General features: G+C 36.2%; 1 long non-coding RNA gene across 6 annotated transcripts in view; it reads right to left on the reverse strand.

The window, feature by feature from the left end:
* Positions 1–386: 386 nt before the first annotated feature.
* The window catches only part of LOC306662496, a 29,254-nt gene continuing 11,410 nt past the window's right edge, over positions 387–18,230 (reverse strand). For 2 of the 6 annotated variants that reach the window (XR_013764123.1, XR_013764126.1), the window contains exons 4-8: positions 12,388–12,427; positions 10,304–10,458; positions 7,612–7,679; positions 6,560–6,893; positions 3,359–3,999 (exon numbers count right to left, since the gene is read on the reverse strand). This is a non-coding gene — a long non-coding RNA (uncharacterized lncRNA). Of the gene's footprint in view, positions 596–3,358; positions 4,000–4,647; positions 6,894–7,611; positions 7,680–10,303; positions 10,459–12,387; positions 12,428–18,230 lie in introns of those variants that run through there. The other 4 variants (XR_013764122.1, XR_013764127.1, XR_013764125.1 and 1 more) reach the window with 4 other exon arrangements.

The raw sequence follows: 18,230 nt of genomic DNA on the forward strand, positions 1-18,230 counted from the left end.
GATTAAAATCCTTTCATAGTAAAGTGAAACAATGTAAAGATTCAAAGGATTTTATGTCTGAAATCAGATTCTCCGGTTCTTCTGAATTAAAGTTCAAAGAAATTAAATTCTACTCTAATTGCACATTCTCTCAGTCTAATATTCACCATGCTTTGGCAGAACTGAGGTTCCCTTGGTTGCTGCAGCTTTAATTGTTTCTCTTGGGATAGGGGATGGTTCCTTCGGGGCTTCAAAAGTTTATAAACTCATTTCTTGTGGACCTTACTTTATCATGAGCCTCCTAAAGAGTGAGTGGGACATAAGAGATTGACACAGAACCTCCCCAATCCCATGGCAGGGACAGGGTGGCGGATGAAGCAAAACAAAACAAAACAAATCTCAAAGTCCAGGATGTAAATAAAGCCTTTATTCCACGCAAAAAAGAAACATATTCCAGGATCTCATAAATGAGTGTTGCCGAAGCTCATAGCAGACTCTCAGCAGCATCTTCTAAGATGGAGTAGAACTTTGAAAGATCTTGATTCCAGTCTCACCGGAACACCACTCAAGCTTGGTTAGCTGTCTATCATCTGTACAAACACCACATCTGCTGGGACTGGAAAAAGGGGTGGGAGGCGGAATCTATCCATGCAAACTGTCTCCTCTCTTAGAAAGTGGCATTTGAAATGTTGCTGAATTTTTCCTTTCACAACTGCAAAATTTGCCGTTTTGCATATTCAAAGCCTGTTGATTCCTGTGTGTGCAACACCCTGGTGCTACAAGGACAGTGGTTTCCCCTGGAGGCATTTTTAGCTCTCCAGGCTAGAGGACACTGCCTCTTGCCCTAGAATTAATTAGGCCCATGAATTACACCTGCTAAGGAAGCTTCCCTAATCCTCACATTTGTTTGGCTGCTCTCTTGTCTCTAAAATCGAATCCCTCACTCAGCTGGTTCTCTGCTCAGCCTGCATTTGCGTGGTAGGACCAGTGTTGTGTAGTTAAAAGCCAAGGTAGCCTCTCATCCTCTTCTGCAATAAATGCAGGAAAGTACTAAAAGAGCTTTGATGTAAAGAAATGATACCAAACAATCAAAAACAAAAACAAAACCATGACGTGCCTGAAAAGGGGCAGAAAATCTAGATAGAAAATTCCAGAAAAACAAATACCTGTGACTAGTCAGCAGATAAAAATACTCTATTAACATAAGGCACATAATAATAAAAATATAAGTTTTGCCTATATATTTAGGAAATATTTAGAAAAGTTATTTTCAGTGTCAGGGAGAGACATGAGCATGTGTGACACTGTAGATCAGTATGAGTGAATAAATGAATAAAATGAAGGAGAAGCTGGATGAATGTATACAGAGTTTCTAAAAGCTTTTCAACACTCTATGTCAATAGCCTTTAAAAAGTCTGAACCATTTATCTCAGTAATTTAGCTTCCAGTTTATCTATACTAAATTATACTATTAATCTATAATTCAAGATGTAAATAAAGACTTGTGAATAAGATATCTTGATATTTATAATAGTTAAAAATTTAAAGTAAACTGAAAATCACAAACTAGTTAATAAGCTATAGTATATCTATAAGGTAGACTATTTTGTAATCAATTTACATATCATATGAAAATAATTTTTCATTAAAAAAATCTCTTATTTTGAAATTATTTTCAACCTATAGAAAAGTAATAGTACAAAAAGTACCCATAAACTATTTACTCACATATAAAATCTTTAATATTTTGTCTTTATTATTCTGTCTGTATGTATAAAATATATCTTTTTACCACAAGAATCCATTGAGACTAGATTGCATTTATTATGCCTCTTTACCCATTAAATATTTCAGTGTATCTTTCCTAAGACCAGGGATATTATCTTCTAATAGCCATAGTTCAGTTATCAAATTCAGAAAATTTAACATTAATATCATTCTTTAATCTATAGCCCATATTGCAAAAATGTTGATTGTCTTAATAAGGTTCTATATGTCCTTTAAAGTAGGATCTTGTGAAGTCTAGGATCACATCTGCATTTAACTGTCATATTCCCCTGGACCTCTTAAATCTGGAAGAGAGCTTTAACTTTTCTTTGTCTTTTATGACATTAACATATCTACAGAATACAGGGAGCTGTTTTATTGGCTGTTCCTCAGTTCGTGTGTAGCTAATATTTTCTTGTGGTTAGGTTCAGATTATGTATTGGGGGCTAAAATACCACAGTAGAGATGGTGTATTCTTCTTGAGAAATTCTTCATAATTATTGATATGAATTTTGATTATTTGGTTTAAAAATGGTCCAGTTTCTCTACCATATTTACTTTCTTCCTTTCGAAATTAATAAGTAATTTCTAGGGAGATACTTTGAGACATTGTAATATTCTGTTCGTAATCCAACAGTTCTTCCTTTGATTTAGGATCTGTTGATGACTCTAGCCCGAATTACTTTTTATTATTATAGTCACAAAATTGTAACTTTGTAACTCTGTCATTTCTTTCCTTCTTTGCTTATTAGCCTTCTATAAGAATTTTTTTCCCTTTTCCCTCATCTATTCTCACTTTCATCACTTTAGACTCATAGATTCTTATTTTATTCAATAAGTTGTGATCTATTAATGTCCTTATTTATTTTGATGCTTAAGGAGACTCTGTGTCTTTCTTACATGATACTAGCAATTATTTTTAGAAATTCCTTAATTTATAGTACAACGATATGTTCAAGGTTCTAGTACCTTCTCTGTGCCAGTCACAGAATCAGCCATTTCTCTATGGTGCCCTGGCTTCTTTTGGAAGATAAGGGTATTCAGAAATCCAGGTCTAGGTGTTAAATATGCACATTGTTATTGGAAAGGCATTGCTTGTAGACCCTTACAGCAAGTAGAAATAAATGTTTCATATATATTAGATGTTTTCTATTTTGACTATTTTGGAAATCCTAGCTATACTGTATGTATTTTAGGAACCATGGGTTTATAGTGAAATATCCTATTCCGGTTTATCCATACAGGGTTCCTCATTGCTTTCTCCCAACCCGCACATCTCCCTTCTTCCACAGTTGGAGTTTTGGCTTCCAACAACATAAATCTGTTTACTTGGACCTAAAATACACAAAAAGTTTCAGGTTTGCTATACCCATATCTTGATGAAAAACAAAACTACAAAAAAGAATTCAATATTAGCAATTTTAAAAAATAAACTGGGGCTGGGGATACAGCTCAGTTGGCAGAGTGCTTGCTCCATAAGCACAAGGCCCTGGGTTCAAACCCCAGCGCCGCAAAAATAAATAAATAAATAAATAATAAATAAATGAATAAATAAATAAATAAATAAATAAACTGAAGTGATATGGTTCTAGTTTTTATTGCTGCATACCAAACTGTCACTTGTTTAGCAGTTTAAAATTACATCCATTTATTTTCTCACAGTTCTGTAGGTTAGAGCTCTGGACACAGAGCCTCTGGGTTCTCTGCTTATGGTCTCACAAGGCTGAAATCAAGATGTGGTTCATGGTATGGTTCTCATCTGACACTACCGGTCCTCTTTGAAGCCCTTTCAACTTGTTGGCTGAATTCAGTTCCACGCAGTTGTATGATTGAGTTCCCTAGCTTCCTGCAGGTTGTCAGTTCAAGACCATTTTAAGTTCCCCTAGAAGCCACGCGCTGGTCCCTGCCTTATGGTCTTCTCTACAAGACAGTGTGCTCCTTTAAGGTCAGCAGAATTCCCTCAGACTGCGCTGGAGAGTCTTATGTAATATAACTCACCATGGGAATGCCCTTGCTCATACAGCATAACCTAACAAGGGAAAAACTGTCCCACACAATACTTGAGGAGAGAGGATTTTATAGGGATTTAAGCCATGGGACGGGAATCTTGAGAACAACTCTTAAAATTCTGCCTATCACAGTATATATTAAAATTATGTCAGGGTATGGTGGCTCCGCCACTCAGGAGGCTGAGGCAGGAAGATCACTTGATCCCAGGAGTTTTGAGGTTAGACTGGGCAAAACAGCAAGACACTGTTTCAAGAAAGGGAGAGAGAGAGAGAGAGAGAGAAAGAGAGAGAGAGAGAGAGAGAGAGAGAGAGAGAGAGAGAGGAATGAACATTGTTCAAAAGTAACCAGATTACTGCACTAGTTCCATTTTCATCAACAACCTGAACAATTTGGTTATCTATCTGAATCACAGTGAGTTCATTGATTTATGTTTGCACTTAGCTTTAGAGACTTTCCTTCATCTTTGTTGATTTATTTTTTAAAAAATATAAACATACAAGCATGGTTCCAAAAGTCAAGAATACAAAACTATATATACACAAGAAAGTATTACATTTTCCTCATTTTCTTCCATCACACTTTCTCTACCTAAAGGGAACTAACCAATTTTACTTAGTTTCTGGTTTATCTTTCCTGTTATTTTTGCAAAATTAATAAAACCTAAAATATATTTTCTTATTTCTTGTTTATTAGAGGAAAGGTAGCATACTATTGAAATTTCTGTACTTAATATATTCTAGAAAACCATATCAAGTCATAGAGAGATTCTTTTTAAAAATATACAGCCATATGATACTACATGTGTCATTGTTTATTCAACTTATTTCTTACGTTTTTGTATTTAGATGGTTTCTAATATTTTGCAATTATGAATAATGTTATAAATAGTACCTTTGTTCATATGTATTTTCATATTCATGGAGGAACATTTTCAGGGTTCACTCCTTGAAGGAGGATTGCTGAGTCACAGGATAAAGGCATAAGTAATATTGATATTGTCTTATGTCCCTCCATGGAATTGTACCATTTGCATTCTCACCAACTGTCAGGTATGAGAGTTCCTGTTTTCTTTGAGCCTTGTTTTAGTCAGCTTTTTTGTTGCTGTGGCCAAAAGATTGATAAGAGCAAAACAGAGGACGGAAAGCTTATTTGGGGCTCATGGTTTCAGAAGTCTCAGTCCATAGATGGTCAACTCCCTAGCTCTGGGCCCCAGATGAAGCTAAATATCATGGCAGAAGGGCATGGTGGAGAAAAGCAGCTCAGGAAATGACAATCAGGAAGCAGAGAAAGAGCTTCGCTCACCTGGGACAAAGTATAAAACTCAGAGATACACTCCCAGGGACCCACCTCCACCAGCCACACCCTACACACCTATAGTTACTACCCAGTTAATCCTTATCAGTAGATTAAAGTGCTGATTGAAGTTTTCATAACCCAATCATTTTACCTCTAAATTTTCTTGCACTGTCTTACACATGAACTCTTGGGGGCCATCTCATATCTAAACCATAACACTTGTCAAGTTTTTAAATTTTTGCTAATCTGATGGGTTAGATACAGCATCTTATTATCTTTCAGTTTGTATTTCTCTTATGATGAATAAATTTAGACATCTCTTTATATGTTTAGAGATTATATTTGTTTATATCTTATGTTCACATTTTCTGTAGAATTTTGGTCGTTTTCTTCAATCTTTAATGTTCTTTAAAATTTAGGGAAATTAGTACTTTATTCATGATATATGTTGCAAATACTGATTCTCAATTTGTTTGCCCTTTGATTTTGTTGGTATTTTGTTTGTTTTGTTTTGTTTTGCCATAAAAAGTTTTGATTTTCATGTAGCAAAACTTATTCACTTTTTCATGTAGCAAAACTTATTCACATCTGCATAGTATTCCCTCAACCCAGACTATAGAACTCATCTTTGTCTTCCCCTAGCATAGGTCAATTTTTTAACTCCTACATCTCTTATTCATTTGGAGTTTATTCTTGTGTGATATGATAATACATTGACCAAATTTTATCTTTATAAGACTTCTTACCAGGCATAGTGGCACACACCTGTAGTTTCAGCTACAGGGAGGTTGAGGCAGGAGGATGATTTGAACCCAGGAGTTCAAGATCAACTTGGGCAACATAATGAGACCCCCATCTCAGAAAGCAAACACATGTACCTTTTCAATTATGTGGAAAAATGCACTAATAATAACCCAACAAATGGAAGATGTAAAATTATATGTTCAATATGATCTTCACGTACATACATAGAAAACAGAAGGAAATGTACCAAAATGTTACAAATATTTATGCCTGGTTTGTAGTGTTATGGAGAGTTTAAAATTTTTTCTTTGGTATACTTTTCATATCTTCAATAATGAACATATGCTATTTTATAATCAGAAAAAAAGCAGCACATGTTCTTTGATTTTAAAAATTTTTTAAATCTGAAAAAGAGACTTAAAAATTCACATTAAATTTAAGTTGAAAAGTATAGGCTCACTATATACTTCTCCCTCTTCTCTGTACATATCTTCTCTCTGCCTCTCATGTTTTTTCTTTCCTATCTTCTCACTCCCCATGACTTATATAGCAGTAAAACACATGCAGAAAATGAGCAAGCCTTCCACAGCATGTTGTTTTATTGTTGCTAAAGCTACCTGGGGTTAATTCTTTCATAAAACACCTCTGCAGGTTATGACAAGAATTCAAGGAGACCACAATGCTAACGCATAGTGCAAAGCCCCGTGGCATACCAAACTCTCCCTCCCCCTTAGCTAACAGTCATGAAAGAAGCAACAGGTACCTGATTACAAGGCTTTCTCTGTGTTATCCAAGAGAGTGTAAAATTTCAGGTCCCTTCATTTTAGCAGTTGAGTGGTCAGAAGAGAATTATTGCTTCCTTTATTTTATGGCCCTAGTGAGTCCCCAGGATGTGCAGCTGAAAACAATGCCAGATGGCTCCGTAGGAGACGCTGTAATGATTCTCTGTTGTTCTTAGTCTCCCCAAGAAGAAGGCTTACGGTGGGGTACTCAGGATTGCCACATCCAGCGGTTAATAATAACATCTGTTCAGTGTTCACAGTGTGCCCAGTGAGGTCTGTTTTATACATCTTGTCTCTTGAAATCATCTTTGCAACCTACTAGGTAAGCACAATTATTATGTCATATATATAATTTATCTCACAGATAAGAGATAAGTAACTTTCTCTAAATAAAGCAGCCTGGAGGTAGTAGAATCAGAATTTGAACCCATGCCATACTTTTTAAGCTCTAAAGTAAGTACTTTGAAGACTTCTGATGCTACAGGGTGAAGCATTGTATCAGTGAAACTTATGACATATCCACAAGAGACAAGTTCTCCTTTGAAGATTTTTTTAAATGGCTTTTCTCAATGAGGGTTCCATAAGAAAAGTAAACTCTACCAAAAAATGACTTGAATATTATCATCTAATTTTTTCAAGGATGATGGCGTATAACTAGTAGCATTCTAGACACAAATGAGAGAAGTTAATTCATTGTATATAATGGGTATCTGAAGAGTTTTTCTTATTCCTCTCAAGTTTGAAAGGGTAATAAACATAAACTGCAATTACCAGCTGAATCCCGCCCCCCACCCCAAGATTCCTTTAGTAATGTCTGAAGGAGGATTTTTACTAGAGATTTTATATTGATGTAAAAGGTTAAATGCTATATTGCATATTTTTCCTCTTCAGTCAATCTAAGCAACCATTCATAAATAACACTACAGACCACAAATAATATATGGAATGCTTTTGGTATTCACACTAATCCAGCACTGTTAGAGGTAGATAAATCCTGAGTTGGAGGATCCAAAGAGGAAGTCACTGCCCTTACCCTGTCCAGATTCTCTTTTATCTTGTTCTTCTTTGCTTGGCGATCCTTTTGGAGCACCTTGTTCCCTACTGGAGTAGGATTTGCCTATTACTGTTTATAGTTTATAGTGATACAATTGCTCAGAGTTCAAATTTTATTACAATATCTTTGTCAAAGCTCTTTTTTTTTTTCAATGATCAGGATCAAACCCAAGGCCTCATGCATGCCAAGCAAGTGCTCTACCACTGAGCCACATCCCCAGCCCCAAAGCTAATGTTTCTCTTCCCGGTCTTGTTTCTAATTTTCTACCCGTGAAATGAGGGCACTTAGAGGAGTGTGTTTGAATAGTAGTGTGTGTTCTCTAATTTGTTTAGGTTGTAGTTTGTTGTTCATACATACCAAATAAGCAGAACTTCCTTTTCACCTTCCCTCTTTTTCTCACTGTCCCTGAATCAATGTTCTTTCCCCCCACCCCCAAAGAGATTAACATTCAGGATAAGTACTTGCTTTGATACTGATATCACGACAGTTTAATGGGTGTCTTTGTTCTTGGCTAGGTGACAATTTGGTTGTTTCCTGCTGGCTTTCATTTAAGCAAAACCAGCATAGTTAGCTATCAATGATTGTTTAATGTTCCAGAAAACATCCTCATGCTGGATAGTTGAATGCCAAAGGATGTCTTTTTTCAAGCAAATATCAAATATTCCAATAATATTTGCCCTTTTTTGTGGCAAAGGGAAAAAAGCATAAACTTCATGAAGTTTTTTTCAGGGAAGTTTGTGGGATATCTTGTAGACTGAAACTTGAATTGAATGGTCTAAATGCCATCACAGCCATGACAACATGAAAAACGTCACAGGGCATTCTAAATTCTCTTGTTTTTCATTCTTGGATATCTGATATGGAAAGATGATGCCAAAAGTCCTGAACTATTTTTTGAGTCACCCTCTATTCAACCTCCAGCCACTGGAAGATGGTGGTTAAGAGCATGGACTTTAGCATCAGCACCTTCATTCCTAGGTAATGATACTACCACCCAGGGGTGCTGGGAGGGTACAGTAAACTATCATAATAATCCTTAAAGTACTGATTTTAGAGCCTAAAAAGTATGGGTTCATTTATCACAGTACCTGGCCCAAAGGCATACTATCATCCTTCTAATTACAGTCATGCTTGACATTTATCTGAGTGCTCAATGTCAGATAATATGCTAATAACTTCAATGAATTATTTCATTTACTTCTCACAGTCCCCTTATCAAGCAGATAATATTATTATTTCCATTTTTTTTAGGTGAGAAAATTGAGATAAAGGGAGGTAAAGTACCTTGTCTTAGGTCACACAACTTGTATGAAAGAGCCTGGATTCAAACCCAGTCTGACTGTACTGCATGAATACTGTTCTGCTAGATAAATGGTAACTGTTAGCCAAATATATGAAACCTCTGTGATCCTTGCAAGCAACTTGCGGCACTAGACATTTAAGCACACATTTCTAACTTAAACAACTGAACTCAGAAGCCTTCCAATGGTGCTAATTGTCAGGCCTAAGCAACAAGAGGCACATCATCCATAATCAGTTGCCACTCTCCTTGGTAAGTTAAAGTTGAGAAAACATGTTTTTTTTGTTGTTGTTGTTGTTGTTTTTTACCAGAAGCAGCAATGAGGTCATCATCTGTAAGATTAAAATGGAATAGCTGGTTCAAGTCCCACTCAAGGACTAATCCTTCTCAGTTTTCTCCCTCTTAGGATGGTATGTGGTTACATGGGAACTTTATACAATCTAATGGTATTGGGCACATTGGTTGATGCTCTATATGTGACCTTCTTTGTTTTAAATGTACTTGGGCTTTGTTTTAATCAAGTATGGAAAGACATACAGACGTGGAAATAACTGTTATGAAGGAAGAAGTTTACACTACAGGTCCCTAGAAACAGGAGGCATGCATAGCGCATCATGCAGGGCCACATGGGAAAGCTGCAGGGCCAGCCAGGAGGCAGAGGAAGAAGAAAGCATATGCAAGAACCTTTATGATGGTTTTCCCAAGATAAGTTGTGGAGGCAGGGTTATCAGGATAGACAGGTTTAGGACCAACTAGTCCGAATAATTTCAGTGGGCTCCAGACTATCTCTGTGTTCAACAGTGAATAAGCCTCAGGGCCTGTCCTCATACACTAAGTGCCCAGGGGCTTAGTGACTTGGCCTAAGAGAGGGAGGAAGAGGCTGAGGGTATGGCTCTGGAGTGTCTGATTTACATTAGAAGAGTACAGTTTGCTATCTCTAGGAATTAGCTGATCCTGGCAGAGGCAGACTGTTCCCAGTAAGAGAGGCCCCAAGATGTCAAAGCATCAGAAAATAAGAAGCAGAATTAATATACTCAAGTTGAAGTGTCTTATTCCATTTGTCTCAGACAACCTTGTTCTTGGTCCTTACTATTTCTATTCTTGAAATATCTGGAATTCATGGCACCATGGCTTGACAAATAACCATGGAGATTATTTCTGGGGAGCTCTGCTTTCTCCATGGCTGACTAGCACCAATCTCTGACCTTCTTTGTACTGATGACTTTTCATGCTTTAACTATAATCTCTGTCCAACCCCAAGTCTTGCAGGAAGTTAACAAAGAGATTCAGGGAAATGACAAGAGGAGGGGAGCCTGTGCGCTTTTGGAGTCACTGAGGAGGTTACTGCGCAGCATACGGTTTTGTTCTAACCATTCTCAATTGCAGTAAAGTCAAAACGGTAGCATGGTGTGTTTAGGCAGTGAGAGGGTCAGGCAAGCACTGCCGTGTTTTCATCAGGTCCTGTTGGATATGGAAGAGGCCCTGAGGGACTAGTGTCTTCCATGAGGGTGAGAGGGGGACATCACCTGGAGTAGAAAAGAAATATTAAATGACTTTTTTGCAAATCTAAGGTGCAAAATTAAATTGTCAATTCCAGTCTACAGAGAATATTTAGTAATAATGATTGAGAATAACAAAATAGACAAACTTCTAGTTAGACTAATCAAACTAAAAAATGACCAAAAAATCAGTATTGAGTTCTAAATATAACACTTTTAGAAATTAAACATTATATGTAATGTTATGCCAATAAATTTGAAGATTTCAATAAAATTGGCAATTTTACTTATCGAATTATTCTTTAAGCATGCCGTGAATGTTTCTACCCCAAGGTTGTTAAACATCTGTTTCCTCTGACTGGAATATTCTTCACCCAGATAGCCAAATAGTTTAGTTCCAACAGAACTTTCTTTAAATTTACATTTTTGTGAAGACTTCCCCGGTCAATCAATTTAAATTCCAACCCTTCTTACAGATTTTACATCCCTTTTCTCTTGTTCTTTTCTTTAACAGTGATCACCATTTAACACACTATATATTTCACTTACTAATCTTGCTTGTTGACTGCTTCCTTTAATGTAATCTATTATGGCAAAGTTTTAGTTTGTTTGTTTTGTTTTATTCACTATTGTGCTTTTATTGGCTGTGCCTGGCATACTGAAAGTACTCAGTGAGAATTTATTAAATGAATGAGTAACAAAAATCCCCACATTGTCATATTAAATTAAATTTGTATATATGTTTATAAATGACAACCAAATAGATTACTATTAGGAAGACAAAGATGTTTTAGCATTAGAAAGATTTATTAAATTCAAGTGTGTTTATAACATTGAGAAATTCACAGAAAAATACCATGTTTCTCTCACTAAAGCAGAAAATAAAACTCTCAAAAAAATGTGTACAGAAGACAACTTCTACCTAATGAGATGAATCTACTAAAAAATTGTAGAAAATATTAGTCTAGATGGTGAAAGTTTAGAAGGATTTCCATTAAGATAAGAAATACAACTAGGGGGCCTGCAATCATCTACTATTAAACATTGAAGTGGAGTTCCTAACCAAAGGAATAATACAGGGGAAAAAAGAAGCATAAGAATCTGAAAGCAGAAGACAAAATTTTCATTTGTAGACTTTAGAATTACCTTTCTACAAGAATAAAAGGAATATTGAAATAACTTGTAAAATTAAGAGACTTTAGAACAGTACCCAATCTAAAATCAACAGAGCAAAAACAATGGCGTTCTTACATACCAGCAATAATTATTTTAAAATGTGAAACAAATTTTTAAAAATTGTTCAAGACATTTATGGAGAATATTAGAAAAATATGTTCAGTTGCATACATTGAAGGGCAGGGGATGTAGCTCAGTGGTAGTATCCTTACCTAGCATTTGTGAGGTCCTAGGTTCAACCCTCAGTACCACAAAAAAGAAAAGAAATAATAAAGTACATATGTTCAAGAAAAAGTCAGACTCAGTATATGAGGACAGACCCTGAGGCACCATGATACCATAGAAAGAGATCTAGAATTGCCCAGAGTGTGTTTTTTGGGGGGCTTACTGATGAAAGTATGGTTTTGGGTAGCAGCAAGTTCAGCTGGATCCTCACAATTTGGGTCAGAAAGAGGGGCATTAAGGATTTCCTTCAAGAAATAAGAAAAGGGTGCGTGCGATGTCCTTAAATATCATCCTAGCTGGAGTATACATGGTTTATCTTATACTAATATCAAAGAGGCAGGCACATTGCTGGTGCCAGGTTTCAATTATAAAATCACACTAATGGTTTTGTCTATTTACAGTTTTCCGGGAAACTACGTAGGAAAACCAACTGGGGTTACTTTGGAGCAGTCATGGTGATTATGACTTAAGATGGCTGTGGTCATGTCAAGCCAAATCCATACAACATAAAATAAATCAAGTATAAATACAAAAATGTAAATGGGAGATACACACCAGATGTTGTTGACCTTTAGGGAAAGATGAAAAGAGGAGACTGGAAAAGAAAACAGAGAGAGTTTTAAAAAGAAAAACCATCCATGGAATAAAAGTTAATGCTTGTCCATTTTGGTGGTATTTATTATAGATATTTGTTAAATTCTCTATTTTGGGGGACTCCTCTTCCCCAAATTAAATCAGTTCAGGAAGAGATCTCAGTAACCTCAAAAAAGATGTTTCAAAAATGTTTATGTTAAAATATCCTCATTGATTACTGAAAAAATTACCACCTAGTACTCAGGGTCATTTATAAATATTTTTAGAAATACTACAATGTCCTTAAATATACTATTCTGGGCCTTTTAGTCAATCTATTTCCTAGGCTTCTGAAGCACTTGAGACTAGATGACATAAACTACTGCAATTCTGGAGTTTTATCCTAGTAGAATGAACAGTATATTCTCAGGTGTGCTTTTGTGCAGAATCAACACCCTAGTCTTTGAAGTTATAAGTAGAACAGAGTGTTAAATAGCTGAGCAGGACTTGGCATGCCTGGACATGTAGGCACATCTTCCAAAGTTTGCATTTCCTGCCTGTTGCTGACCTGTTTGGCAAGAGATCTTTGCCCAAACATTAAAGAAAGCTTTTTATTGGAAATGACTCAAAAGTTTATGGCACAGTGAGGCAGTCTTGCATGATTTCAGAATCCTTTGCTCGTCTCCATTTTGAATGATGGACGTTCTAGTGGGTGGAGAGAGACTTTATGTACCTGGTTTTATTTTATACAATTGTTCCAGAGTTTGTGTATTATTCAGAATTAATTTATATATTAATAACCACCCCATAGGCAAAATTGATGTACAAATTATTAAATCATTCTGTATGCATATTTTTGGACAAGTACTTTTTCCAAATAATACCAATCAGACAACTATAATTACTTTGTGCCTTGCTAATACAGGTCTGGTAGAGAGCTAGCATCAGAGAAATTCTTATTTGTCACTACAAGGGAGACTTTCTTGGAATGGCTTATGGGCATAGGTTCCATTTAAATAATGATAAAATTACCCAATTTCTTCATCAGATTAATATAAATGTTTTGACTTGAAATGTAAACATTTTGGTTTGCTTTTTACCCACCAATCTATCTTATAACAACACTCAGCATGAAACTGCACCTGTACATGCAGGCATTGGGCAAACTCAGATGTGACCAAAAGGAACACTCAAGACAGATCTCAAAGCGGGAAGGGGAATAAGCTCAGAGTGTTTTTCTCTAAGCCTTTACAGAAGGGGTTAGCTCTAAAACAGAGCCACTGTTCAACAAAACTGCAAGGCAAACAAACCGATTTGAATTCGGTGCCCTTCTCTGTTTGTGTCCCTCTCCTCTCTCTTCCCTTATAGTCCATATTCCAGTGGTGCCCAGTACTTCCCTTCAAAGTGTTCCATATAGACATGGACAGTGCCCAGGACTTCTAAACAATACTTTCTGCTTCCTAACATAAAAATTCTATTTCTGTTGTGGTGAGCTCTGAGTTAACAGCTCTGGAATAAAACAATTCCTTGCTAACTTGCTAATGATTATTTAGGCCAGTCTGCAGAGGGCAACTCCATAAAAGTTGTTTAGAGTTCCTCTGCTCCATGGCCTCCTCACACATCCCCGCCTCTCCTGCTAAAGCTAGCACCTTTTAGGAATCTGAGAGGCTGCGTGGTCACATAGGAAATCTGGGGTCAAAGTCAGAGCTAAGAACCAATTCTATTAACCCTAGTACTATGATTACCTAAGTCATACATCCAGGTATAGGAGCCCCAAATATTGGGAAATAAGTGAATTTCCCAAAAGACTGACAAAGGACCAGAGAAACTAAGCATGTTTAAACCACAAATCCCTTTGGAGTCCTTCCTTAGAAATGGTTAAAAGTGGAAACAATGATTGCAGCATTATCCACCTCTCAGATCCAAAGTTGTCTTCTCAACTCAAAACTAAAGTATCAAAGAATAAGCCACGTTGACTTTGTCTTCCTGAGTGCTTTGGAGGACGTGGCAGTAAAAAGATCACAGATAAATTATAATATTGGAAAAATACTTTCTGTGGCTCAAAGCCCTGAGAGCACTCTGAATGTCATAATAATTCTATAAAGACTACCAGGGCTTCAGAGAGGATTATCCTGGGATTTGGGGAAGGGAGATGCAGTGCAGTTACTGATAGCCCCAGGAAGTCACCTTTTTTGCAAATAACATTAGACAAACCACTTCAATATTTTGTAAACAGAGAGCAGTCGGAAAGAATATGGAAAATATTTTTAAGTGGATATTAAAAGATGAAATGGTTCTTGTTAAAATTTTAGAAAGTAGACAGGAGGCATTTCCCTAGAATTCAGAATAAAGCCTGTATACCTAAAGTCTATTTGTTTTTTAAGCTTCAGTTAAAGACTTTAGAGCCCATCTTTGAGAAACTAAATCCAAAGTAAATCCATCAGGAAGGAAGATTATATGGTAAATATACAGATGTTCGGAATGAAGCTTTTCTTTTTCTTAGAAGTAATATGTACATGAAAGAGATTGCCTAGTAAATAGATCCGAATTTGACACTGCTATTAAAACTATCTGTGGAATATTTTAGTTTTCACTTGAAATGTGTGTGTATGTGTTTTTAATAAAAACTAATTGTATTATTCAGTTTTTTGTCATGAATACTTGACACAAGCTACTTTTAAAGAAAAGGGGATTTATTTAGCTGACAGTTTTAGAAGTTCGAGGTCCATGATTGGGCAGCCCTCTTGGGTTGGTCTCTGGTGAGGGTGGAGGAGGCAAGCACATCTTAGCAGGAGCATGTATGTGTGTGATAGAGTAACTGCCAAACAGGCAGTGAGAGAGAGAGACTGGGTTCCTACAGTCCCTTCTGGGGGCACGCCCCCAGCGACCTAAGGACCTCCCACTAGGACCTGCTTCCCAAAGGAGCCAGTACTTCCTAAAAGCGCCTGACTGGGGACCAGTCCTTTAATCACAGTGGATTGTGGGGGACGCAAACCATTTTCAAAACATAGCACTCATAAATAGTGAAGTAAATCGAAATTTTTAAAAATTCAGGTGATTTTATTTTCAACTGTTATAAAGTCATAGTCCCCCAATTCCCCCTGCTACCTTTCATTCTGAGATGTGAGTACACAGACATCTAACAGAAATTGCCATTAGGGTGCAATGCCATATATATTTTTTATTTTTTTCTTTTGAGAAAATGGGAGATAGACTGTGAAGAGAAATGGAACATACCTTCCTAAAATTTGTCACTTTGCTATACTGATTATTTTTAGCTGAAAATCAGTGGGAACCAGTAGGACTTTCTGCCCCCCCCCCCCCCCCGCTTCTATTTCAAATCAAATTTTCCATGAGAAAGGTGACTTCTTTGTTTCAGGAGATGGAGTACATCCTTATCACCAGAGATGTGAAGTTGAAGACACCATGTGTCTTTACAAACAACCCTTACTAAAATAACTCATCTTCCATTGGTTTCCTCCATATATTTCCTAGTTACTTTCCTGTAATTTATCACCCCTAACCAAAACTCTTCTTTCCTTTGTGTTGTCATGTCTCTAATATTTACTGCTCTTTTTAGAATTATATAGAAGACCCTGGGTCTATCCATGTCCTTGGAATTTTTACTTTTTTTCTGTGAAGACCCTATTCCATGTAAAAATATTAATATCAAATAAATATGTAGGCTTCTTTTCCTGTTAATCTGTCTTTTGTCAGTTCAATTCACAGCTATCATTCACAGAACATAAGAAGGTAGGAAAAAAGTCTTTTCTCCCCTACAACTACAGATGTAACATATGTAGCTGTGAGCTTCAAATTATTTCAGCAAAATTTTCAAATAGGAAAAGTGTTGATCTACATTTCTGCCCCCCTAAAATTCTTAGCTATTCTTTTTTTAAGATATATATTATTTTTTAGTTGTTGATGGACCTTTATTTGCTTTATTTATATGCAGTATGGGACTCTAAACCAGTGCCTCACACATACTAGGCAAGCCCTCTACCACTGAGCCACAATCCCAGACCTTAATAGCTCTTCTTAACCTGGGAAGAAAACTAAGATGAACTAGCTTAAGAAAATATGATGGAAGGTTCTTATTGCCTCACATGATTGAAAAGACATTGGGATTTAATCATAATAAGATCAAGGAGCTTTAAAAAAATCATTGGAACTTTATCTTTCCAACTCATGGCTTTACCTTATTTCTTGATTTGTTCTGCTCTTGGGCAGACTCTCCCTTATTATATCAAGATATCTACAAGAATATCAAGCTAATATCCCTGCCAGTATGAAAACCCTAGAGGTTCCTGTTTTTATTAAAAAATTGAGTCTCATTAAACCAATTGAACAATTAAAGCTTTTGCCATAACCATCAGATTAGTATGGTGATCAAAGTTATGGTGTACACTGAGTGGCTAAATCTAGGTCATTTGCCATTTCCTGGAGCTGAGGGTGGGTCAGCTCCACACAGATCACATGACTGAGTGTCAAGAAAATGTGGTTCCTAAAAGGAAAATAAAAATGTTACTATCAAAAGAAGAATAGGGCTGAGGGTATAACTCAGTTGATAGTGCTTGCCTTGCAAGCACAAGGCCCTGGGTTCAATCCCCAGCACCACAAAAAAAAAAAAAAAAAAAAAAAAAGAAGAAGAAGAAGAATAAATAAATTCTTCACAAATAAAAATAATAATGGTCTAGCATTTTCCCACACACAACCTAATCCTAATCCCATCTACCTTTTAAGATTTAAAACTAATGTTGTTTCTTTGCTAGTACCCTACCCCCAAAATCCCACTGGAAACACATATTTAGCAATTACAAAAACCAGCACTACCTGGGAACATATCCATCCTTGTTATTTTGTATATCTTAAATCTGTTAAGGCCACATAATAACTATTATATAACTAGACCAATTATGATGCTTTCAGTCATCATTATGATGATAGATATGCTGACTAGTTTTAGGTGTAATAGTTTCAGGTTTAACAATAACATAAATTGTTTTATAACATAACAGCAAATCCTCATGATCAATTCACATGCTCAAGAACTGAAGTATGGCATTAGTGTTATCCTCAGAATGTCAAGATGCCCATCAATACGACAGTGGAAAGATGAGGTTTTGTCTTTTCTTGTGATTCTGTTTTGGTTGAAGTAAAATTTTCCCCAAAAGTATACCCTCTCAACATAGCTATATTTTCTTTCACATATCAGCACCTGAATTGTATTCCATAACTGTTTCTGAAGCAACCAATGGCAATCATTAGTCTGTGTTTAAACCAATCAGATTTGACCTCTGGAATTGCCTCCTAATATTTATGGTTAGATGGAGGTGGGAGATACCTGCACAAAATTGAGGTTTCTAGTATGAAGAAATTAGGGGAAAATAGATGCTGAATAGACAGAGACTGTCTACTGTACCTTCATGGAAAGTTTTAACTAGAAAAGATTTTTCATATCATTTTAGATACATCCATTTTTTGCATTTGAGGTATCCAGGACTCAGAGATTTAATGACATACACGTTTACGAACTCTGCATAGTTGTAGTTAGAAACCACATGTAGTTGTCTTCATTCACTAGATTGTAACCTGTGTGCAGTAGGGGATGAAGTCTTGCATTTGTGTTTCTACATGATATACAATGGTTCCTGTGCCAGAGCAGTGGTTCAAAATATATATTGTTGATTTTCTTTGAGATGGTTTATATTTGATAATGTTTTATGCATAGATAGCAAATTATTTCATCTTCTAAGATTTCTGATTAGAAAATATTTACCATTGCCTGAACATCACATAACTTGAATTGTCTGATCAGCAAAGAA

The sequence above is a fragment of the Sciurus vulgaris genome (genome assembly GCF_902686455.1).
Source record: "Sciurus vulgaris genome assembly, chromosome: 5".
Lineage (NCBI taxonomy): Eukaryota > Metazoa > Chordata > Mammalia > Rodentia > Sciuridae > Sciurus > Sciurus vulgaris.